A 25,837-nucleotide genomic window follows, 5' to 3' on the forward strand; every position below is an offset into this window, starting at 1 on the left:
ACCTCAGACATTACGTCCGCGAACCCCCTGCCAGAACCCCTTCACCCTTGGACACGCCCAGAACATGTGGATTTGCGGGCCCCCCCCCCGCACCGCCCACACCTATCCCCTATCCCCTCAAAGAACCTGCTCATCCTTGCTATCGTTACATGTGCTCTATATATTACTATACACTGGATGAGGCTTAACCTCGCACACAAGGGCATGCTCACCCTCCGCAGGGCCCCTGCCCACGTTTCGACCCCCACCTACCGTCTCAGCTCCTCCTCCCACTTAGATTATCACCGGTTCTTGGAAAGAGCACCCTACCCAAGGTCAACACCTCCATTCTATCCCCATAAGCGAGTAACCCCACCCAACACTAAGGGCAAATTTGGACACTAAGGGCAATTTATCATGGCCAATCCACCTAACCTGCACATCTTTGGACTGTGGGAGGAAACCGGAGCCCCCAGAGGAGACCCGCGCACACACGGGGAGAACGTGCAGACTCCGCACAGACAGTGACCCAAGCCGGAATCGAACCTGGGACCCTGGAGCTGTGAAGCAATTGTGCTATCCACAATGCTACCGTGCTGCCCTTGTGCTTTATGTCCCCCACCAGGGCCCCCTCTCAGTCCATCAACTACTTGTAGACATCGGACATCCTCCCCTCTGTCTCACCCCTCAACAACACTTTATCTTGCAACCCCAAGGGAGGCAACCTAGGAAAAGACGGCACCTCTCTGCTTACAAAATGCCGGACCTGCAGGTCCCTAAAACCGTTCCTCCTGGGCAGCTCGTACTCTTCCTCCAGGGCCTCGAACTTCACAAATTTTCCCCCTATGAACAGATTCCACCCCTGAAACCTCGCATCCAACACCCCCCCCCCTGCTCCGGGCGCAAAACTATGGTTGTCGCAGATTGGTGTCCAACCTGAGGCATTCTCCAATCTGAAATGCTGCCTCCACTGTCCCCACATCCGTAGGGCCGACACCACCACTGGGCTCACAGAGTACCTGGCAGACGGGAACGACAGAAACGCTGACAACAAAGCCCCCAAACCCATTCCCCGGCACGATGCCGCCTCCATCCGCCCCCACGCCAACCCCTCCCCCACGACCCATTTCCTAACCATAGCGATGTCCGCCGCCCAGTAGTAGTTCTTCATGTTCGGCAGCTCCCCCCTTCTTCACCCCCACTCCAGAAAAGCCCTCCTAACCCGTGGGGGTCTTCCCCGCCCACACAAACCCAGCGATCAGCGCACAGGACTTCTTAAAAAATGACCTCGGGATGAGAATTGGGAGGTTCCGAGACACAAATCGAAACGTTGGCAGCACCGTTATTTCTACTGTGTGCACCTGCCCTGCCAGCGACAGCAGCAACACATCCCACCTCTTAAAATCCACTTCCATCTGCGCCACCAGCCGAGCCAGGTTCAACTTGCGCCCAACCCCGAATCCCCTGTATACCCAGGTATCTGAAGTTTGTCCCACCACCCTGAACGGGAGTTCCCCAAACATCCTCTCCAGCCCTCTATTCTCAATCGGAAGAATTCCTTTAAAATCCCCATGATGTCCCCGATACTGCACAGCAGGTCTGAAAGATAGAACACCAGGTCGTCCGCACACAATGAGACCCTGTGCCCGACAACCCCCACCCCCCTCCCCCACCCCCCGCTCAATCTCTCTCCAGTCCCTCAATGCCATAAGCGCCATTGCCAGCGGCTCTGTAGCCAAGGCAAAAAGCAACAGGGAGAGCGGGCATCCTGCCTCATCCCCCGATGCAGCCCGAAATACCCCAAATCCACTCCGTTTGTCCACACACTTGCGACCAGCGCCTTGTACAAAGCCGGGCCCATTCCACAAACCACTGTCCGAACTCCAACTGCCCCAACACCTCCAGCAGATACTCCCACTCCACCCGGTCAAACACCTTCTCCGCGGCCATTGCCCCCAGTACCTCCACCTCCTGCCCGTCCGGAGGCATCATAATTACAATAAGCAGCCTCCTCGTGTTCGCCATCAACTGCTTCCCCTTCAGAAAGCCCATTTGATCCTCGCCTGTCATCCCTGGGACGCAGTTCTCGATTCGCGAGGCCAACACCTTCGCCAGCAGCTTGACGTCCACATTTAGTAACAATATCAGCTGATATGACCCACACTGCTCCGGTTCCTTATCCGTTTTCAATATCAGGGAGATGGAATCCTGCGACAATGTATCGGGGAGTTCCCCTCTCCCCCTCGCTTTATTATACGCCCTCACCAGCAGTGAGCCCAAATTCACCCCAAACTTTTTATAAAACACCATCCAGCCCCAGGGCCTTCCGACTCGTATTACCTTTTGATGAATGCCTCAAACACGCCATTCACCCCCTCTGGGTCCATCACCACCTTACCGTTATCATCCCTCACTCTGCCAATCTTCCTCGCCGCCTCTTGCTTCCTCAACTAATGGGCCAACATCCTGCTCGCCTTCTCCCCGTACTCATATACCATGCCTCTGGCCTTCCCCGACCGGTTCAACAGCCTCTGGGGCTTCTGAATACCCCCTGTCGACCCTCAAAATCTCATCTACCAGCCTTGCCATCTCCGGCAGCTCTAATTTCTCCCAGCGCGCCCAAATTGAGGTAAACTCCCCCCTGACCACCGCCTTGAGTGCCTCCTTCAGCTTGGCGGCTGTGACCTCCCTGTGCCGTTTAGCTCCATGTACCCCCGAATGGCAGCCCTCACCCGCTCACACACCTCCTCATCTGCCAGCAATCCCACATCTAGTCGCCACTGAATCAGCAACCTTTAGCTGCACATGATTCTCAAGAGTCTTATTCATTGACTTCAACTGTGTTCTTTTGTTTACTTACCTATTATCCCACTGCATCTTGGTAAAAGCTGTGTTGCATCTCAGAGGTTGAAAATATATTGTAGTGAGAGGTAGCAATCAGTGGAGTATTTAGACATGCTGATCAAGAAAACACAGATGCAATTGCGAACCATTCAATCTTTGTGCTCCAGCCTCAGAGCACAAAGAGAGCTGAGGGCTCCAACTCTTCTCACTGAAAGTGAAGATTTAGGGGGCTGGATTCTCCATTATTGGGACTATGTCCCCACGCCGGCATCACAACTGTAGAGTTATACCCCAGAAAAACTGGCATTAAAGGGACACAAATTGCTAGCCCTGTAGGGGGCTAGCAGGGACCCGGAGTAGATCGCACAGCTTTTGCTGCAGATATGGGCCCCCGCACCTCCAGCGGCCACGCCGTGCTCAGTGGCGGACTCAGACCGCGGGGGAGCTGGACCCAAAAAAGTGACCCCCGATTGGCAACCCTCAACTCTTGTACAAGCATTTACCGGCCGCCTATAAGGCCCCCCCGCCCTCCGATCGGCCCGTCCCCGGCCAGGGCGGCCGCGGACTGAGTATGCCACTTTCCGGGGTCCGCAAAATCAGGGAACCGGTGCCGGTCCCGATTTCTTGCGGGAAAATGGATTCTCCACCCCCGCGCCGGCCGCGATTTTGGCGTCGGGGTGCGGAGAATCTAGCCCAGGGTGTTCAATCATTCGACTTTGTTGCTCAGGTGGCATTTGGTAACTTTTCATTCATTCATGGGACATGGCATTGATGGCTGGGCCAGCATTTATTCCCCATCCCTAATTGTCCTTTAATTGAGCGGCTTGCTGGGCTATTTCACAGTGTTTTTAATTGGTTTTAAAAAAATATTTTATTGAAAATTTTTGGTCAACCAACACAGTACATTGTGCATCCTTTACACAATTTTATAACAACACAAATAACAATGACCTATTTTATAAACAGAAAATGAATAAATAATAAATAACAAAAATGAAAACTAACCCTAATTGGCAACTGCCTTATCACAAGTAACACTCTCCAAAAATATAATTTAACAGTCCAATATATAATTATCTGTAGCAACGACCTATACATACTATACAGTATATATTAACAGCCCTGAGAGTCCTTCTGGTTCCCCCTCCCCCCCCCCCCCTCCCCCCACCTCCCCCCCCCCCCCCACTCCGATCCTGGGCTGCTGCTGCTGCCTTCTTTTTCCATTCTATCTATCTGCGAGGTATTCGACGAACGGTTGCCACCGCCTGGTGAACCCTTGAGCCGACCCCCTTAGAACGAACTTAATCCGCTCTAGCTTTATAAACCCCGCCATGTCATTTATCCAGGTCTCCACCCCCGGGGGCCTGGCTTCTTTCCACATTAGCAATATCCTGCGCCAGGCTACTAGGGACGCAAAGGCCAAAACATCGGCCTCTCTCGCCTCCTGCACTCCCGGCTCTTGTGCAACCCCAAATATAGCCAACCCCCAGCTTGGTTCGACCCGGACCCCCACTACTTTTGAAAGCACCTTTGTCACCCCCATCCAAAACCCCTGTAGTGCCGGGCATGACCAAAACATATGGGTATGATTCGCTGGGCTTCTCGAGCACCTCGCACACCTATCCTCCACCCCAAAAAATTTACTGAGCCGTGCTCCAGTCATATGCGCCCTGTGTAATACCTTAAACTGAATCAGGCTTAGCCTGGCACACGAGGACGACGAGTTTACCCTGCTTAGGGCATCTGCCCACAGCCCCTCCTCGATCTCCTCCCCCAGCTCTTCTTCCCATTTCCCTTTTAGTTCATCTACCATAGTCTCCCCTTCGTCCCTCATTTCCCTATATATATCTGACACCTTACCATCCCCCACCCATGTCTTTGAGATCACTCTGTCCTGCACCTCTTGTGTCGGGAGCTGCGGGAATTCCCTCACCTGTTGCCTCGCAAAAGCCCTCAGTTGCATATACCTGAATGCATTCCCTTGGGGCAACCCATATTTCTCGGTCAGCGCTCCCAGACTCGCGAACTTCCCATCCACAAACAGATCTTTCAGTTGCGTTATTCCTGCTCTTTGCCACATTCCATATCCCCCATCCATTCCCCCCGGGGCAAACCTATGGTTGTTTCTTATCGGGGACCCCCCCAAGGCTCCAGTCTTTCCCCTATGCCGTCTCCACTGTCCCCAAATCTTCAGTGTAGCCACCACCACCGGGCTTGTGGTGTAGTTCCTCGGTGAGAACGGCAATGGGGCTGTCACCATAGCCTGTAGGCTAGTCCCCCTACAGGACGCCCTCTCTAATCTCTTCCACGCCGCTCCCTCCTCCTCTCCCATCCACTTGCTCACCATTGAAATATTAGTGGCCCAATAATACTCACTTAGGCTCGGTAGTGCCAGCCCCCCCCTATCCCTGCTACGCTATAAGAATCCCTTTCTCACTCTCGGGGTCTTCCCGGCCCACACAAAACCCATGATGCTCTTTTCAATCCTTTTAAAAAAAGCCTTCGTGATCACCACCGGGAGGCACTGAAACACAAAGAGGAATCTCGGGAGGACCACCATCTTAACCGCCTGCACCCTCCCTGCCAGTGACAGGGATACCATATCCCATCTCTTGAAATCCTCCTCCATTTGTTCCACCAACCGCGTTAAATTTAACCTATACAATGTGCCCCAATTCTTGGCTATCTGGATCCCCAGGTAACGAAAGTCCCTTGTTACCTTCCTCAACGGTAGGTCCTCTATTTCTCTACTCTGCTCCCCTGGATGCACCACAAACAACTCACTTTTCCCCATGTTCAATTTATACCCTGAAAAATCCCCAAACTCCCCAAGTATCCGCATTATTTCTGGCATCCCCTCCGCCGGGTCTGCCACATATAGTAACAAATCGTCCGCATACAAAGATACCCGGTGTTCTTCTCCTCCTCTAAGTACTCCCCTCCACTTCTTGGAACCCCTCAACGCTATCGCCAGGGGCTCAATCGCCAGTGCAAACAATAATGGGGACAGAGGGCATCCCTGCCTTGTCCCTCTATGGAGCCGAAAATATGCAGATCCCCGTCCATTCGTGACCACGCTCGCCATCGGGGCCCTATACAACAGCTGCACCCATCTAACATACCCCTCTCCAAAACCAAATCTCCTCAACACCTTCCACAAATAATCCCACTCCACTCTATCAAATGCTTTCTCGGCATCCATCGCTACTATCTCCGTTTCCCCCTCTGGTGGGGGCATCATCATTACCCCTAACAGCCTCCGTATATTCGTGTTCAGCTGTCTCCCCTTCACAAACCCAGTTTGGTCCTCGTGGACCACTCCCGGGACACATTCCTCTATTCTCATTGCCATTACCTTGGCCAGGATCTTGGCATCTACATTTAGGAGGGAAATAGGTCTATAGGACCCGCATTGTAGCGGGTCCTTTTCCTTCTTTAAGAGAAGCGATATCGTTGCTTCAGACATAGTCGGGGGCAGTTGTCCCCTTTCCTTTGCCTCATTAAAGGTCCTCGTCAATACCGGGGCGAGCAAGTCCACATATTTTCTATAGAATTCGACTGGGAATACATCCGGTCCCGGGGCCTTTCCCGCCTGCATGCTCCTAATTCCTTTCACCACTTCTTCTACCTCGATCTGTGCTCCCAGTCCCACCCTTTCCTGCTCTTCCACCTTGGGAAATTCCAGCCGATCCAAAAAGCCCATCATTCTCTCCCTCCCATCCGGGGGTTGAGCTTCATATAATTTTTTATAAAATGTCTTGAACACTCCATTCACTCTCTCCGCTCCCCGCTCCATCTCTCCTTCCTCATCCCTCACTCCCCCTATTTCCCTCGCTGCTCCCCTTTTCCTCAATTGGTGTGCCAGCAACCTGCTCGCCTTCTCCCCATATTCGTACTGTCCACCCTGTGCCTTCCTCCATTGTGCCTCTGCAGTGCCTGTAGTCAGCAAGTCAAATTCTACATGTAGCCTTTGCCTTTCCCTGTACAGTCCCTCCTCCGGTGCTTCCGCATATTGTCTGTCCACCCTCAAAAGTTCTTGCAGCAACCGCTCCCGTTCCTTACTCTCCTGCTTCCCTTTATGTGCCCTTATTGATATCAGCTCCCCTCTAACCACCGCCTTCAGCGCCTCCCAGACCACTCCCACCTGGACCTCCCCATTATCATTGAGTTCTAAGTACTTTTCAATGCACCCCCTCACCCTTAGACACCCCCCCTCATCTGCCATTAGTCCCATGTCCATTCTCCAGGGTGGGCGCCCTCCCGTTTCCTCCCCTATCTCCAAGTCTACCCAGTGTGGAGCGTGATCCGAAATGGCTATAGCCGTATACTCCGTTCCCCTCACCTTCGGGATCAACGCCCTTCCCAGCACAAAAAAGTCTATTCACGAGTAGACTTTATGGACATAGGAGAAAAACGAGAACTCCTTACTCCTAGGTCTGCTAAATCTCCACGGGTCTACACCTCCCATCTGCTCCATAAAATCTTTAAGTAACTTGGCTGCTGCCGGCCTCCTTCCAGTCCTGGACTTCGACCTATCCAGCCCTGGTTCCAACACCGTATTAAAATCTCCCCCCATTATCAGCTTTCCCATCTCTAGGTCCGGAATGCGTCCTAGCATCCGCCTCATAAAATTGGCATCATCCCAGTTCGGGGCATATACGTTTACCAAAACCACCGTCTCCCCCTGTAGTTTGCCACTCACCATCACGTATCTGCCCCCGTTATCCGCCACTATAGTCTTTGCCTCGAACATTACCTGCTTCCCCACTAATATAGCCACCCCCTGTTTTTCGCATCTAGCCCCGAATGGAACACCTGCCCCACCCATCCTTTGCGTAGCCTAACCTGGTCTATCAGTTTCAGGTGCGTTTCCTGTAACATAACCACATCTGCCTTAAGTTTCTTAAGGTGTGCGAGTACCCGTGCCCTCTTTATCGGCCCGTTCAGCCCTCTCACGTTCCACGTGATCAGCCGGGTTGGGGGGCTTCCTACACCCCCCCCTTGTCGATTAGCCATCCCCTTTTTCCAGCTCCTCACCCGGTTCCCACGCAGCTGTATCTCCCCCAGGCGGTGCCCCCCCGCCCATCCCCTCCCATACCAGCTCCCCCCTCTCCCCAGCAGCAGCAACCCAGTAATTCCCCCCTCCCACCCCCCCCCCCCCGCTAGATCCCCCGCTAGCGTAATTACTCCCCCCATGTTGCTCCCAGAAGTCAGCAAACTCTGGCCGACCTCGGCTTCCCCCCGTGACCTCGGCTCGCACCGTGCGACGCCCCCTCCTTCCTGCTTCTCTATTCCCGCCATGATTATCATAGCGCGGGAACCAAGCCCGCGCTTCTCCCTTGGCCCCGCCCCCAATGGCCAACGCCCCATCTCCTCCACCTCCCCTCCTCCCCCCATCACCACCTGTGGAAGAGAGAAAAGTTACCACATCGCAGGATTAGTACATAAAACTCCTCTTTCCCCCCTTTTTAACCCCCCTCTTCGCCCCCCACATTCGCCCCACCACTTTGTTCAAACGTTCTTTTTAATAACCCGCTCATTCCAGTTTTTCTTCCACAATAAAAGTCCACGCTTCATCCGCCGTCTCAAAGTAGTGGTGCCTCCCTCGATATGTGACCCACAGTCTTACCGGTTGCAGCATTCCAAATTTTATCTTCTTTTTATGAAGCACCGCCTTGGCCCGATTAAAGCTCGCCCTCCTTCTCGCCACCTCCGCACTCCAGTCTTGATAAACGCGGATCACCGCGTTCTCCCATTTACTGCTCCGAGTTTTCTTTGCCCATCTAAGGACCATTTCTCTATCCTTAAAACGGAGGAATCTCACCACTATGGCTCTGGGAATTTCTCCTGCTCTCGGTCCTCGCGCCATCACTCGGTATGCTCCCTCCACCTCCAACGGACCCGCCGGGGCCTCCACTCCCATTAACGAGTGCAGAATCATGCTCACATATGCCCCGACGTCCGCTCCCTCCGCACCTTCAGGAAGACCAAGAATCCTCAGGTTGTTCCTCCTTGCGTTGTTCTCCAGTGCCTCCAACCTTTCCACACATCGTTTCTGATGTGCCTCATGCATCTCCGTCTTCACCACCAGGCCCTGTATGTCGTCCTCATTCTCGGCTGCCTTTGCCTTCACGACCCGAAGCTCCCGCTCCTGGGTCTTTTGTTCCTCCTTTAGCCCTTCGATCGCCTGTTGTATCGGGGCCAACAGCTCTTTCTTCATTTCCTTTTTGAGCTCTTCCACGCAGCGTTTCAAGAACTCTTGTTGTTCAGGGCCCCATATTAAACTGCCACCTTCCGACGCCATCTTGGTTTTTGCTTGCCTTCCTTGCCGCTGTTCTAAAGGATCCACTGCAATCCGGCCACTTTCTCCTCCTTTTTTCATCCGTATCCAGGGGGGATTCCCTTCTGGTTTACCGCACAGTGTTTTTAGCCGTCAAAATTGCCGTTGGGGCTCCTATCAAGAGCCCAAAAGTCCGTTTCACCGGGAGCTGCCGAAACGTGCGACTCAGCTGGTCATCGCCGCACCCGGAACGCTATTTCACAGTTAACCACATTGCTATGGTTCTAGAGTCATATGTAGGCCAGACCAGATAAACATGGCAGACTTCTTTCCCTAAAGGGACATTAGTGAACCAGGTGGGTGTTTATGAAAATTGGCAATAATTTCAGGGTTACCTTTAGGCTTTTAATTCCAGATTTTTACTGAATTGAAATTTCATCATTGCCATGGTGGGATTCAAACCCAGGCCCCAAGAGCATTACCCTGAGTCCCTGGATCACGAGCCCAGTGACACCACCACTATGCTACCCATAAGTTGTCAACTAAACAATGTTTAATATTTTTTTTAAAATGTTTTCCAATTAAAGTGGCAATTTAACGTGGCCAATCCACCCACCCTGCACATCTTTGGATTGTGGGGGTGAGACCCACACAGACACGGGGAGAATGTGCAAGCTCCACATGGACAGTGGCCCAGGGCCGGGATTCGAACCCGGATCCTCGCCACCGTAAGGCAGCAGTGCTAACCACTGCGCCACTGTGCCGCCCCTCCAACTAAGCAATGTTTAATCGATGTTGATTTTAATTTGTTCATTACAGTCAAGATCCTAACATTTGTGTGATCTTTGCATAGTTCACTGGGAAATCTCCCTTTAAAAACTATCGATCTCCACAGTGATCATAACAAAACCCCAATTATTATAAAACAGCACATCCTTTAACTTACTGTGAGCAAGAACATGGGACACATGAGTGTTGATTGATAGTTGGCAAATAATATTTCCTAATATATTAAATGGGAAGGATTAAATATGCATGGTCAACTTGCTCTAAGTTCTGTTTTGGAGTTCCTTTATTGGTCTTTTATAGAGATTGCTGAATCATTGTGGTTTTACAGGATTTATTTTTTCTCTCTGGCCAGTATTTTAAACAGAAGGGTTGGCTCCTCTTTTCAAACACTCAGCAGATTTGTCACGGTTTCCCAATTTCATTGCTTCATCTGTCTGCCTTTGGAACCTCAAATCTGAGAACTGCAGGTTTGAGCATGAATGGCGTTTCACTGCCAGATCCAACTTGGCCATATTAAACATAACCTTCCCTCCCTGTCTGCCAAAAAACCTTTCTACTCTTCCAGCATCATCCTAAATTGCACATATATACCAAATCTCTTCTCAATAATTTGACTTGCTTCTTTTTTTCCTCTTTGAAATTCCCCTCCTCCAGCTGGTACAAGAAACACATTCATTTCTTCCAAAATTGAAAAGCATTGCTTCGATTGATCTCCTGTTGCCCACCTTTTTCTCCAGTTCTGATCACAGAATATTCTGCAATTTCTCTACCGTATCATCTCAAACGATCAACACTCTCTACTCCATCGACCTTCTCCCAGTCTATTCAAATGATGCAGTGGCCCAGAGACTCCTGACTTTGTTAACCTATCCATGGCCGCTGTGTAATCTAATATAATGCACCATTGTCCCTTCATGCTTGTTGTCGATCACACCATCTCCAACCCCCCCTTACTTGCCAAGGAAGGATCATGCGCATGAACATCACTCCTTTGATATCTTACGTTTGCACTTTCTGCATCCTCTCCATTTCTTCTGTCATTTGAAGAGTCCTGCACTCGAGAATTCTCTTCCCCAAATCCCCACCATGTTCCAACTCTCCTCACATTCGAAAGCCGCTTTAAAGCCTTTGCCTGTGCAATCAGTCACTTCCTCGAATTATCTCACATTTTCTGCTCAGTGCCTTATTGCTTCCCCACCTATTGTAAAGTCCCTTGGAACGATTAATTGCATTAAATATGCTGTATACATTTATGTTTTTATCCAAAGTAGACAGAGTAAGTTTCTGAAGTGTAGCAGTTACATTTTATTGGGTACACTGCATATGTGGTTACGTTACTTTGACACATTGACTGAAAGTGTAGAAAGTTGTTATGAATCAGAAATTACACAATGCCTCCTCTTTGACATTCATGACAAATTGTTTTAAGTGCACACTGCAATGCGACATGAAGGACAAGTGAGCAGAATGGGATTTTAGCATTCCATGTTCAGATTGGTCAGTTCCTTTGTAAAATGGCATCATGCTTGTCTCCCTGTGCCAATATTTCCAGACTTGAACCATTTGTTTCTTTGTCAAGATAAAAAAAAAAAAATTGAAGTTTCGTTAACTTGGATTTAAAAAAAGAAGCTTTGACTGTTTTTCTTGCTGCGTCGGCTTTAGAGCCTATGAGGAAAGAAAGAGGAAGATCGGAAGTTCCCCATTTTTGAACTGTGGTGAGTGCAGGAAATTGTATAACAAATACGGCTTTAATATGATGAAGGGGAGAAGAAGATTGTGCAAGATGGCAGTGCAGGAAAAGCGATTGAGGGAAGATGAGATGAGCATGGACTGTTTTGTTATTAGAATAGAGAGAGAGATGGGAAAAGTTGCATGCAAAGAGGGCGACTGCGATACAGAGTGAGAAAAACAAAAACGGTGGAATGCAATCTTCTATTGGATGCTCAGGTTTTTCTTTGCACACTATCCAATTGTGATAAAAGTGCACCACATATGGGTTCAGTATCCCCGCCTTGGGTAATGTGGTGAATGTATTACTGCTACCATTCACCATTGTATTACATTACATTGTATTGTATTATATTGATGCCCTTGGGGGCTACGCCTATGGCTCCGCCCCCTCGGGGGAGGTATATAGATCTGCAGCCTGTAGGCGGCACTCAGTACAGAGCAGTCGCAGGCAGGCACAGTTCTAGCTGATTAAAACCACTGTTCACTTCTACTCATCGTCTTGTGTGAATTGATGGTCGCATCAGGTATGTTATGGTTAACAATTGTTGAAATTGAAAGTGTTTGCCACGAATTGTTGGTTTCACCAATGAAATTCCTGCAGTTGAATCATAGAATCTACAGTGCAGAAGGAGGCCATTCGGCCCATCGAGTCTGCACCAGCTCTTGGAAAGAGCACCTTATTTAAGCACACGCCTCCACCCTATCTCACGTAACCCAGTAGCCCCACCTCACCTTTTGAACACTAAGGAGCAATTTAGCATGGCCGATCCACCTAACCTGCACATCTTTGGACTGTGGGAGGAAACCGGAGCAGCCGGAGGAAACCCACGCAGACACGGGGAGAACGTGCAGATTCTGCACAGACAGTGACCCAAGCCGAGAATCGAACCTGGGACCCTGGAGCTGTGAAGCAACTGTGCTCACCACTGTGCTACCTTGCTGCCCAAAGAAACCAATGCTAGTGATGGATGGTGAATTGAGTCAAGGTGCAGCATCACAAGTGAGAAATGTTAGCTGTAAGGGTGACTTGAGAGCTGCAATGCAATTGACTCTTTTAAAAATTCAAACAACATTTTCATCACTATAGTAGTGGGCTAGCCCCTTTGAGGGCCGTCCCCTGAGGGGGAGGAGTAATGTGACCCGCTAGTACAATCAGGGACGGAATTGGGAATTCACTGGTCTGTGTTGGGACTTGTCCTGACAGTTGGTCCCTAGAGCTGAGTATGTAAAGACCATTTAAGCTCTCTGCAAACAGCTGTTTATAGTTGTGATAAATCATTGTGTTTCATAAGTTTTTTTTTTTTTTTTTTTTTTTTTATAAATGTTTTATTGAAAATTTTTTCCCAAACAACAATTTTTCCCCTCTTACAAAGCAAACGCAACAATAACAATACAGAAATTTTAAACAATACACAAGTAACAAAACCCCTTTATCTTTGACCTAAACTAAACCCCCCCCCCCTCCCCCCCCCCCCCCCCTCCCCCTGGGTTGCTGCTGCTGGTCATCTGTCTTCCCTCTAACGTTCCCCTAGGTAGTCGAGAAATGGCTGCCACCGCCTGGTGAACCCTTGAGCCGATCCTCTCAGGGCAAACTTTATCTGCTCCAGTTTAATGAACCCCGCCATATCATTTACCCAGGCCTCCAGTCCGGGGGGTTTCGCCTCCTTCCACATGAGTAGGATCCTGCGCCGGGCTACTAGGGACGCAAAGGCCACAACGTCGGCCTCTTTCGCCTCCTGCACTCCCGGCTCTTCCGCAACTCCAAATAGAGCTAACCCCCAGCCTGGTTTGACCCGGGCCTTCACCACCCGCGAAATCACTCCCGTCACTCCCTTCCAATACCCTTCCAGTGCCGGGCATGCCCAAAACATATGTGCGTGGTTTGCCGGGCTCCCGCCACACCTCCCACATTTGTCCTCCACTCCAAAGAACCTGCTCAATCTTGCTCCTGTTATGTGTGCTCTATGTAGCACCTTAAATTGAATCAGGCTAAGCCTGGCGCATGAGGAAGAGGAATTTACCCTGCTTAGGGCATCAGCCCACATACCCTCCTCTATCTCCTCCCCTAGTTCTTCTTCCCACTTTCCTTTTAGTTCGCCCACCGACTCCTCCCCCTCTTCCCTCATCTCTCGGTAAATCTCTGACACCTTGCCCTCTCCGACCCACACCCCTGAAAGCACCCTGTCCTGTATCCCCTGTGTCGGGAGCAACGGAAATTCCCTCACCTGTTGTCTAGTAAATGCCCTCACCTGCATATATCTCAAGAAATTTCCCCGGGGCAACTTATACTTTTCCTCCAATGCTCCCAAGCTCGCAAAAGTCCCATCTATAAATAAATCTCCCACCCTCCTAATTCCCAACTGGAACCAGCTCTGAAATCCTCCATCCATTCTTCCTGGGGCGAACCTATGGTTGTTCCTGATTGGGGACCCCACCAGGGCTCCCCGCACCCCTCTCTGTCGCCTCCACTGTCCCCAGATATTCAATGTTGCCGCCACCACCGGGTTCGTGGTAAACCTTTTAGGTGAGATCGGTAGCGGCGCCGTCACCAGCGCCTCTAAACTCGTCCCTTTACAGGACTTTCTCTCCAGTCTTTCCCACGCCGCTCCCTCACCCTCCATCATCCATTTACGTATCATTGCCACATTGGCGGCCCAATAGTAATCGCCCAAGTTCGGTAGTGCCAATCCTCCTCTGTCCCTACTACGCTGAAGGAACCCCCTCCTTACTCTCGGAACTTTCCCTGCCCACACGAAGCTCGTGATGCTCCTGTCTATTTTATTAAAAAAGGTCTTAGTGATTAGTATAGGGAGACATTGAAATACAAATAAGAACCTCGGGAGGACCATCATCTTAATTGCTTGCACCCTGCCCGCCAGCGATAGAGGCTGCATGTCCCACCTCTTGAAGTCCTCCTCCATTTGTTCTACCAACCGTGTCAGATTAAGTCTGTGCAAGGTTCCCCAGCTCCTAGCGATCTGAATCCCCAGGTATCGGAAGTTTCTTTCCACTTTCCTTAGAGGCAAGCCTTCTATCTCTCTACTCTGGTCCCCTGGATGTATCACAAATAATTCACTCTTCCCCATGTTTAGCCTATACCCCGAGAAATCCCCGAACCCCCTCAAAATTCGCATAACCTCTATCATTCCCCCCGCTGGGTCCGACACGTATAACAATAGGTCATCCGCATATAACGAGACTCGGTGTTCTTCTCCCCCTCTAATCACCCCTCTCCATTTCCTGGAGTCTCTCAACGCCATGGCCAGAGGTTCAATTGCCAACGCGAACAACAATGGAGACAGCGGGCATCCCTGTCTTGTTCCCCTATATAGTCGGAAATACTCCGATCTATGTCGACCTGTAACTACGCTTGCCGTTGGAGCCCCATAAAGAAGTCTAACCCAGCTAATAAACCCGTTCCCAAACCCAAACCTCCTTAACACTTCCCATAAATACTCCCACTCCACCCTATCAAATGCCTTCTCTGCGTCCATTGCCGCCACTATCTCTGCCTCCCCCTCCACTGGGGGCATCATTATCACCCCTAATAGTCGTCGCACGTTAACATTCAGTTGTCTCCCTTTTACGAACCCTGTCTGGTCTTCGTGCACCACCCCCGGGACACAGTCCTCTATCCTCGATGCCAGTACCTTTGCCAACAATTTGGCGTCCACGTTCAACAATGAAATGGGTCTATAGGACCAGCACTGCAACGGATCTTTATCCCTCTTCAAAATTAACGATATCGTCGCCTCCGACATCGTCGGGGGTAGAGTCCCCCCTTTCCTGGCCTCATTGAACGTCCTCACCATCAACGGGGCCAACAAGTCCATATATTTTCTGTAATACTCCACCGGGAACCCGTCTGGTCCTGGGGCCTTCCCTGCTTGCATGCTTCCCAGTCCCTTAATAACCTCGTCCACCCCAATCGGTGCCCCCAGGCCTACCACCCCCCGCTCCTCCACTTTCGGGAACCTCAATTGGTCCAGGAACTGCCGCATCCCCTCCTCTCCCTCTGGGGGTTGAGACCTATACAGTTCCTCATAGAAGGGTGTTTCATAAGTTAACTGGTGGAGTCCATTCTGAAGGTTTTTACAATCACCTTCCCCAAAGGTGAGAGATAGCATCAAAATAAGCTGATTAGACCATTGCCCTGAGAGGTGGCTGCCCACTCAGGATGTGTGCAGTGTGAAGGATGTTGTCAAATGTAGACTTGAAACAAATCAATGACAAAGGTTCGATAATGGGTATATTTGATAGTCATGTGAAGATATCATAGATACATAGAACATACAGTGCAGAAGGAGGCCATTCGGCCCATCAAGTCTGCACCGACCCACTCAAACCCTCACTTCCACCCTATCCCCACAACCCAATAACCCGAATTAACCATTTTTGGACACTAAGGGCAATTTATCACAGCCAATCCACCTAACCTGCACATCTTTGGACTGTGGGAGGAAACCGGAGCACCCGGAGGAAACCCACGCAGACACGGGGAGAACGTGCAAACTCCGCACAGACAGTGACCCAGCGGGGAATCGAATCTGGGACCCTGGCGCTGTGAAGCCACTGTGCTATCCACGTGTGCTGCCAGGTTGGGGAGAATCCACAAGTTACCAAAAGATGGACTTTCAACTCCAAACTGGACATTCGGATTTTAATGAAAATACAAAGGGCGCATTCAGCAGATTTGCGCTATTCAAAATTACCTTGCCATTTTTTTGGGTCCTCAGAGGGACTCTCTCCACCGAGGCCGCACTTAGAGTGATTTCCTGCTGGCGAGCTCAAGCTCGCAACAGGAAAGGCTCCTTGAAGATTAGAGCTCCATTTCATCTGGCTGCTCCAATCTTTCCCCCCCCCTTCAGCTCTCCCCCCCCCCCCTGCTTTTGACCCCACCTCCTTGGGGGGCCCTCAGGAACCCCCTCACTCACCCCACCCTTCTCAATCTGCAAAGGACCCCCCCACCCGCACCCCCCCCAGGCCCGTTCCCTGGTTGTGTTAACCTGACACCCGGGCACGCTGACATTGCCAGCCTGGCCGCTGGCAGTGCCCCTGCCAGCCTGGCAATGCCATCTAGCACCCTGTGGGTGGCACTGCCAGGGTGCCAGGCTGGCAGGGCGAAGGTGCCCAGGTAGCAGAGGGAGAGCCAGGGTACAACCCTGTCCTGCCCCTTGACTATCTGGGGCATCTCCAATGGCCTGGAGGACCCCCAGATGTCGTTACGACTGGTCCACATTTGTGTGGACCAGTACGAAGGGGCATCCTGGCGAGGTCTGCCAGGCGCGGAGATGAGTCCCGGATTCTGGGTGAATCCAGCAAACGTATATTTAAATGAGCAGTATGGCTCATTGAAATATGTTGATCTGGATCATGCGCAGTGAGGGCGAGATGCAGATCGCTACGTCTCGCGAACATTTGTTGAATCGCGCATGACATTTCCAGCGTCACGAGATTCGACGGCCTTGTCCCGACACCAAGCTCGGCGTGACGAGGCTGCTGAATCGTATTCAAAGTGTGGGAGATGAGATTATCACCAATTTGTTTTAGAAATGCAAGGCGCCAGGTTCTGTCAAAGACTTTAGAGGCACAAAGGACATTGGTATGCTTATAAGGGATATTTTAATGTTTCATGTAATCCACTTATTATTCCACATTCTATTCCTCACCTGGGCAATAGGCTTGATTCTCCCTTCTCTCCTCCGCACAATACATGAATTAATTTCAATCAAATGTTGTACAAGACTCAGCTGTCACCGAAATAGTCAAGCAAGGGAACTCGTGAAAGAAAGAAGACATGCTCCTGATATTCGAGTCAGTATTCATTTGTCTTTCAGATATATCATTTTATGTGTCTCCTATACAAAACTATGGGTGAAAGTCATTTGTTACTGTATGAATCTGCTACGAAATCTGGATTATAGGACATTTTTTAACACGGCATGCTTTTTGTCTGCGACAATCTGCAGAAACACACTGGGCCTGATTTTGACACTGTGCATGTGGGTGGGTTTGAATGAGTTAGATCTCACCAGTATTGTGAATTATTTATACCAAGTGAAGGTGACATTCACAGCAACCAATTGGGCGGAATGTTACCGGCCCCAGGTTGGCGGGTTGCCAGGAGAATGGCGGTACAACTGCAGGGTGCCACACCGGGACGCTTCACCGGGAGGTCTCCCTGAGGTAACCCACGGGCTATCTGAGTCAGAGGACCCAGAGCACAAAGAGGAGGCCAACATGGGCAGAGGAGGTAGCTCCAAGAGCGTGATCTCGCCAGACGGGCTGACCCTTGCGACCCCCAGCCCGGTGAAATTTTTCATTTTTTAATAATCGACCTGTTGGAGGTTCGCAGTCGCCTCAGCAGCACACAGCCTCTTCCAGTGGGGCTGCTAGGATTTCAGAGCTCTCCCCCCTTTTGGTGGGACGGGCAGCATCAGGAACTTGCCCACCGCACATAATTAGACAGCGGGTCGGCAGGCAGCCCAGTTGGAGGCGGCCTGTGGTGAAATTGGCAAGTCGGTCCCACTGCTGACGAGAGCAAGCTCGGGACCGATGTCGAGCAGTAAAGTCCAGGCCACATCGTGTCGCTGGCCGGAATCATCCGCTCTGGAGTCTAGGTTTGGTGGTGGGTGTGGAAATAAGGGTGATTTCTGCTGCGAGTCGGGATGACTAATCAGGCATGAACTTGCGCTGTTCAGCTCATTACATATGCATCCAAGAGAAGCTCACCAATTTTCACAGTGGGGCAGGCAGGAATTGCCAACCCCGCCATTATTTCATGGGGTCGAAGGTCCAAGCACCATATTTAAAGAGCTCCCAGACACTCTGCACTACCCCCTCCACCTTGGCCTGACCACAGCTCCGCCCTTCCCCGCGGACCCTTCCCTGGTCACCCTCCACGCAACACAACCTGGTCTCAAGCATTGGCTGGCATTTACAGACACTCTCCAAAGAGGACAATTCAGCGGCAACTCACCGTAAATCATGGAAGGAGGCTAGTTGGCCAGGTGCACGCCAATTATGTCCAATCGTAAAAGTGAGCATTCTAGTTTGTTACTGGCGGTGATCTTAATTTCGAGCTGGAGTTTAATTCCAGCGAGTTGCTGTTTTGCAGAGCATGCATGAGGTACTAATGTATGCAAAAAGGTTTCCCAAAATGATTTGTGGGGGAGCTTGGCCCTCCAACCTGCCTTTAAAATCCCAGGAACACAATTGATAAAAGTTCATTCCGCGATCAGGAAATTGATTTTTGGCCTCAAGTCAAATTACGTTTTCCCCACCTGCCAAGCTTCCTGTTGTTGGCAGGACTGGGAGATAGGGCGGAATTTTATAGTCCCTCCCGCCACGGAATGTTCTGGTATTGATGGAGTCAATGGACCTTTGAACGGCTTGCTGTATTGTCTGGCCTTGCCCCTCCCGCAACGTGGTCGCATACCACCGACCTTAGTGATGCACGATCAATTGCACAAAGACTAAAGTTGGGTACAACTGTGGCTTTATTACAGTCAGATGTGTGGCCTCCTGCTGCAGCTGGCGAAATGGCAGGGCACTGGAGATCATGCATATTCATACAGTTCTCCCTGGGCGTAGCCAGCTGGCAGGAGCTACCGGCGAACCTGTAGTGCAGGTCCTACCTTACATTTCCAATTACAGTGGTTCACCACATTCACCCCCTGTTAAAAATGAGTCCGGCGGGGGTGACGTGAAACTATATACAATTAGTGCAATTATGTACAGTGGTAGGGAAAGAAAAGTCCATGTTGACGGTCCGGAGTCCGTCAAAGGTTCAGCTGGTCCAGTGCTTTGGTGCTTCGTTGGGAGAGGCGTAACGGTGGCGGCGAAGTCGGTGCTGGCAGTGGTGGAGGTGGCACCGATGGCGGTGGTGGCAGTGGCGGTGCTGATGCTGGCCAGTCATCGGGGAACTCAGGGAGCGTGCAGAAGTCCTCTTCATCCTCTTCTGTGGAAAAGGGGAGGGGGGGGGTCGTCTGGTGGGTTCAATATTGGCGGCGCGGTGGGAGGTGGGGGGGGGGGGGCGCATTGGTGGGGGTGTGCGTTGGGGTGGAATCTGACGGTGACAGGTCCCTGAGTAGACAGTATCTTGGCGGCCGTCGGGGAACTCAACGTAGGCATACTGAGGGTTGGCGTGGAGCAGGTGAACCTTGTCCACCAAGGGGTCGGCCTTGTGGAGTCGGACGTGCCTATGGAGAAGGAACGGTCCTGGAGCAGCAAGCCAAGTTGGGAGCGACACCCCGGATGTGGCGGTGCACAATAATGACCGGATGGAGTGCAGAGCGTCAGGGAGGACCTCCTGCCAGCGAGAGGCTGGGAGGTTCCTGGACCGTAGGGCCAGCTGGATGGCCCTCCAAACCGTCCCATTCTCCCGTTCTACTTGCCCGTTTCCCCAGGGGTTGTAGCTGGTCATCCTGCTGGAGGCTATACCCCTGCTGAGCAGGAACTGACGCAGCTCATCGCTCATGAATGACGATCCCCTGACACTGTGGATGTAGGTGGGGAAACCGAACAGAGCGAAGAAGGCGCTGAGGGCCTTGATGACGGTGGCAGACATCATATCGGGACATGGGATGGGGAAGGGGAATCTGGAGTACTCATCGACCACACGGAGAATGTACGTGTTGCGGTCGGTGGAGAGGAGGGGCCCTTTGAAATCCACGCTGAGGCGTTCAAAGGGGCGGGAAGCCTTCACCAGGTGAGCACGGTCTGGCCGGTAGAAGTGCGGCTTGCACTCCGCACAGACCTGGCAGTCCCTGGTGAGTGTCCTCACTTCCTCGACGGAGTAGGGCAGATTGCAAGCTTTGACCAGATGGTACAATCGAGTGACCCCCGGGTGACAAAGGCTGTCGTGTAGGGCCCGGAGTTGATCTACTTGTGCGCTGGCACATGTACCTCGGGAGAGGGAGTCTGGGGGCTCGTTGAGTTTACCGGGGCGATACAAGATCTCTTAATTATAGGTGGAGAGCTCGATTCTCCGCCGCAAGATTTTATCATTTTTGATCTTGCCCCGCTGTGTGTTGTTGAACATGAAGGCTACCGACCGTTGGTCCGTAAGGAGAGTGAATCTCTTACCGACCAGGTAATGCCTCCAATGCCGCACAGCTTCAATGATAGCTTGGGCTTCTTTTTCGACAGATGAGTGTCGAATTTCAGAGGCATGAAGGGTGCGGGAAAAGAATGCCACGGGTCTGCCTGCCTGGTTTGGAGTGGCAGCAAGGGCGACGTCTGAAGCGTCGCTTTCTACTTGGAAAGGCAGTGACTCGTCCACTGCGCGCATCCCAGCCTTGGCGATGTCTGCTCTGATGCGGGCGAGAGCGTGTTGTGCCTCGGCCGCGAGGGGGAATTGGGTGGACTGAATGAGTGGGCGGGCCTTGTCCGCATAGTTTGGGACCCACTGGGCGTAGTAGGAAAAGAACCCCAGGCAGCGTTTGAGGGCCTTGGGGCAGTGGGGGAGGGGAAGTTCCATGAGGGGGCGCATGCGGCCAGGGTCGGGCCCGAGAAGTCCGTTTTGGACTATATAGCCGAGAATGGCTAACCGGGTCGTGCTGAACACACACTTCTCTTTGTTGTAGGTCAGGTTGAGAAGAGTGGCAGTGCGGAGGAATTTATCGAGGTTAGCATCGTGGTCCTGCTGGTCATGGCCGCAGATGGTGACATTATCTTAGTACCGAAAGGTGGCCCGCAAACCGTACTGGTCGACCATTCGGTCCACCTCTCTTTGGAAGACCGAGACCCCATTTGTGACACCGAAAGGACCCTAAGGAAGTGGTAGAGGCGACCATCCGCCTCGAAGGCAGTGTATGGCCGGTCCGACTTCTGGATGGGGAGCTGGTGGTAGGCGGATTTCAGGTCAATTGTTGAGAAGACCCGGTACTGTGCAATCTGATTGACCATATCAGATATGCGTGGGAAGGGGTACGCGTCGAGCTGCGTGTACCGATTGATGGTCTGGCTGCAGCCCACGACCATCCTGTGTTTCTCCCCAGTTTTAACCACTACCACTTGGGCTCTCCAGGGGCTGTTGCTGGCCTCGATAATACCCTCCTTAAGCAACCGCTGGACTTCGGACCTGTTGAAGGTTTTGTCCTGGGTGCTGTATCGTCTGCTCCTAGTGGCAACGGGCTTGCAATCCGCAGTGAGGTATGCAAAAAGGGAGGGGGGATCGACCTTGAGAGTCACGAGGCCGCAAACGGTAAGGGGGGGGGGTTAAGGGCCCGCCGATTTTGAGGGTGAGGCTCTGGAGGTTGCATTGGAAGTCCAGGCCCAACAGGAGTGCAGCGCAGAGATTAGGAAGGACATAGAGGCGGAAGTTACTAAATTCTACGCCCTGAACCGTGAGGGTGACTGTACAAAAGCCTCGGATTGGGACGGAGTGGGATCCGGAGGCTAAGGAGATCCTTTGATTGGCAGGGTGGACCGCGAGGGAGCAGCACTTTACCGTATCTGGGTGAACGAAGCTTTCGGTGCTCCCGGAGTCCAGCAGGCACGAGGTCGCGTGGTCATTGATTTTAATTGTGGTCGACGCGGTGGCCAGGTTGTGCGGGCGAGATTGGTCCAGCGTCATCGAAGCGAGCTGCGGGTAGCCGTCGGATGCTTCGGGTGGCGAGCGTGTGCGGTTCTGATGTCGGGATGTTCGGAGACCCTGTGGGGGACATGATGCGCACATTGCGGGGTCGGGACAAGATGGCGGCGCCCATGGTGCACACATTGCAGGGTCGGGACAAGATGGCAGCGCCCATGGCCGAAGGGGGACAAGATGGCGGTGCCCATTGGTCGCACATGAACCCGGGAGGAGAAGATGGTGCACGATCAATTGCACAAAGACTAAAGTTGGGTACAGCGGTGGCTTTATTACAGTCAGATGCGTGGCCTCCTGCTGCAGCTGGCGAAATGGCAGGGCACTGGAGGTCATGCATATTTATACAGTTCTCCGTGGGCGGAGCCAGCCGGCAGGAGCTACCGGCGAACCTGTAGTGCAGGTCTTAACTTACATCTCCTAATACAGTGGTTCACCACACTTAGTATGCGCTTAGGTGCGAAAGGAATCAATTGACAAAGACAGAAATATCTTTTTGAAGACATTGTTCGGGACCATTTTAACTCTTCAAAAGCTTCACACGAGTTTCCTTGCTACAGATTCCAGGCGATTTGAAAACAATCTTTGTTAGTGTCACAAGTAGGCTTACATTAACACTGCAATGATGTTACTGTGAAAATCCCCTCGTCGCCACAATCCAGCGCCTGCTTGAGTGCACAGAGGGAGAATTCAGAATGTCCAATTCACCTAACAGCACGTCTTTCGGGACTTGTGGGAGGAAACCGGAGCACCCGGAGGAAACCCACGCAGACACGGGGAGAACGTGCAGACTCCGCACAGACAGTGACCCAAGCTGGGAATCGAACCCGGGTCCATGGCGCTGTGAAGCAGCAGTGCTACCCACTGTGCTACCGTGCTTTATGCAGAAACACATTACTCTGTGCTGACCATTTGACTGTGACACACGATACTGGTTTTGATGGGATTGAAGGCCCAATACCGGCCAGTGTAAAAACTGAAGAAAACAAGGAATAGGAGCTGGAGTCAGGCTTTGGGCCTTTTGAGCCTACTTTAGCGCTCAGATAAGATTCTGGCTGACCTTCTATCTCAACTCCACCTTTCTCCACTATTCCCGTATACCTTGATTCCCTTCGTAAACAAACATCTATCGACTTCTGCCTTGAATGTGATTCGGAGCGCGTTGGGGTAGAGAATTACAAAGACTCATCACTTTGAGTGAAACGATTTCTCTTCATTTTAATTCTAACTGGCCAACCCCTTAATCTGAAACCATAATCTCTAGTTCTAGACTCCCCAGCCAGGGCAAGCATCCTCCAGCATCTACCCTGTCCAACCCCTAATTATTATTTTTTCAATGCATAACATGACAATAGAACATTTTGATGAGGGTTTTTTATGGGGTGAATGTGTGGTGACTATACAAACGGTTTAATCCTAATATAATTTTAACGAGAATTTATTTACATTTACAGATGAACATCACCTTGCGGATTCCGAAATGGGTAAAATGTTAAATTGTCAATTTCCAAGTAATGGATCAATTGACCACTTATGCAGCCAGTAATCATTTTGATACATTACGAAATAACAATGTATCTTTTCTCCTTTCCTTCAGCAGCGGGGATTTCACAATTCTGTTCACTTATAAACCAACTATTCTCTTTACAAAATCCATAATACACATTCAAAAATCTTGTTCTCCCTCCCGTTTGAATTGGTTCATATTGAATTTGATTTGATTCCGCTTTCCTGCTTATTCCACCAGTGTGACGTGTGGATAATGCAAAATGTCATTTGATCGATCACACAGGCTTCTATACTCATGGTTAATCGTACGTCCAAGTGGGTATAAATTCCACTAACTCATGTTTCCCCTGGGAACAATATAAGACGGTGATAAAATAGCTCTGAGCTAAATGCTGAGGCGATATGGGCTAACCTGGTTTTCTGAATGTTAGCTTGTATTTTCGAGAAAGGCATGCAGATGGGTGTATTTTCCTTTTGGATTATATTCAGAACTCCCAACAGAACGCAGTCAAAGGAATGCGATTCTTGTTTTTCTTTTGGATGCTTGTGGTCATTAATGGGAGGCGCACTGGGGAATTAAACAGTTTTTATTCCTGTTGACAGCTAAGATGGAATGCAGAATTCCCCCATATGCTGCTGCAAGAATAGCTCAGATTGTCCTTGTTGGTATTGACATTTAGGTTGACATAATGCAGGTGGGGTTATTGAGAAAGGGAAAAGAGAGACTGCAATGAGCGACACCATGGTATAATTACTGCCCAGTATAATACATTAGCACTGCCAACGAGGACTGCCTACTTTGATTTAATGACATGCGGTAATGTTTGTCATTGAGACTCATAATGAGGGAGCTCAATTACAATTTTCTGGTAGAAGGTCCAGCTGTTTGTGTTTAGACTTGATGGATCCTGACCTCAATATCTTCCTGCGCACAAAGAAGTAGTTTCAGAAATGTGGATAAATCACTAAAGCATTAAATGCTACAAGAAGTAGACCTTGATGATTCCGGCAAGAGGAAGGAGGGCAGCTTTATTTACTCTTTGGTGGGGAGTTCTTTGGGTTTTTCAACATGCAGACGCCCATAATTATGTTCAAGGGTCTCTAAACCAAGTGATGGAGAAATCAGTGGTTAGCACTGTTGCTTCACGGAGCCAGGGACACGGGTTCGATTTGCAGCTTGGGTACACTATATGTGCAGGGTCTGCACGCTCTCCCCGTGTCTGCGTGGGTTTCCTCCGGGTGCTCTGGTTTCCACCCGCAAGTCCCGAAAGACGTGCTTGTTAGGTGAATTGGACATTCTGAATTCTCCCTCTGTGTACCCGAACAGGTGCCGGAGTGTGGCGACGAGGGGATTTTCACAGTAACTTAATTGCAGTGTTAATGTAAGCCTATTTGTGACACTAATAAAGATTATTATCATTTAATTTCTTTTAAAATTCAGAGTACCCAATTCATTTTTTCCAATTAAAGGGCAATTTAGCATGGCCAATCCAAATTGCCTGCACATTTTTGGGCTGTGGGGGCGAAACCCACGAAAACACGGGGAGAATGTGCAAACTCCACACGGACAGTGACCCAGAATCGAACCTGGGATCTTGGCGCCGTGAAGCAGCAGGGCTAACCCGCTGCGCCACCGTGCTGCCCTAGATTATTATTATTATAACGAGCGCACACTTCTTATAGGGACACACTGTGCTTGAGTTGTATTCTACCATGACTCAGGAATGGCTTTTATGTCATTTGAGACACTTAATGCATCTTCATAAAGATAGTTCCATTAGCAGTGCATTTGATATTTATCTTTAATCTTTTCTGAAGCTCAAGATATGCAAAAATATGGAGTACAGCAGGCATAAAACTGGAATTAATTCTGTGGGCTCCAGCAGTGGTAGGGACAAAAATTAAGTATCTTTGCTGGGCTAGATTTAGTTTAGAGGTTTCTTTAAGTTTAGTTGTAACAAATAGGTGAGAGGAGCTTTGATGGGTCGAAGGGAGCGAGGTGTGTGGAGCATGTGGTTAAAACCATGAAGTAAACGCAGAGAAACATTATCCAATAGCTGAAGTATCAATAATGAGATTTAAGGTGATCTCCCCAAAACTAAGAGGTGACGTGA

Source organism: Scyliorhinus torazame, chromosome 15 (assembly GCF_047496885.1).
Source record: "Scyliorhinus torazame isolate Kashiwa2021f chromosome 15, sScyTor2.1, whole genome shotgun sequence".
Classification (NCBI taxonomy): domain Eukaryota; kingdom Metazoa; phylum Chordata; class Chondrichthyes; order Carcharhiniformes; family Scyliorhinidae; genus Scyliorhinus; species Scyliorhinus torazame.